Source organism: Meleagris gallopavo, chromosome 4 (genome assembly GCF_000146605.3).
Source record: "Meleagris gallopavo isolate NT-WF06-2002-E0010 breed Aviagen turkey brand Nicholas breeding stock chromosome 4, Turkey_5.1, whole genome shotgun sequence".
In the NCBI taxonomy this organism is placed as follows: Eukaryota; Metazoa; Chordata; class Aves; order Galliformes; family Phasianidae; genus Meleagris; species Meleagris gallopavo.
Genome location: NC_015014.2, coordinates 63,608,944 through 63,609,726, shown reverse-complemented (window position 1 = coordinate 63,609,726; position 783 = coordinate 63,608,944).

Below are 783 nucleotides of genomic sequence, written 5' to 3'. Positions count from 1 at the left end.
AAATAATGGGATGGGGGCAATGGGATGGGGACACAATGGGATGGGGGCACAATGGGATGGGGAAACAATGGGATGGGGGCAATGGGATGGGGGCACAGTGGGATGGGGGCACAATGGGATGGGGAAATAATGGGATGGGGGCACAGTGGGATGGGGACTCAATGGGACGGGGAAATAATGGGATGGGGGCACAGTGGGATGGGGGCACAATGGGATGGGGAAACAATGGGATGGGGGCACAATGGGATGGGGACTCAATGGGATGGGGACTCAATGGGATGGGGAAACAATGGGATGGGGACAAGGCTGTGGGATGGGGACATGGCAATGGGGTGGGGACACAATGGGATGAGGAAACAATGGGATGGGGGCACAATGGGATGAGGAAACAATGGGATGGGGGCAATGGGATGGGGGCACAATGGGATGGGGACACGGCTGTGGATGGGGACATGGCAGTGGGGTGGGGGCACAATGGGATGAGGAAACAATGGGATGGGGGCACAATGGAATGGAGACTCAATGGGATGAGGAAACAACGGGATGGGGACTCAATAGGATGGGGGCACAATAGGATGGGGGCACAGTGGGATGGGGACAAGGCTGTGGGATGGGGACATGGCAATGGGGTGGGGACTCAATGGGATGGGGGCACAATGGGATGGGGACATGGCTATGGGATGGGGACATGGCAATGGGGTGGGAACTCAATGGGATGGGGGCACAATGGGATGGGGACACGGCTATGGGATGGGGACACGGCTATGGGATGGGGACACGGCT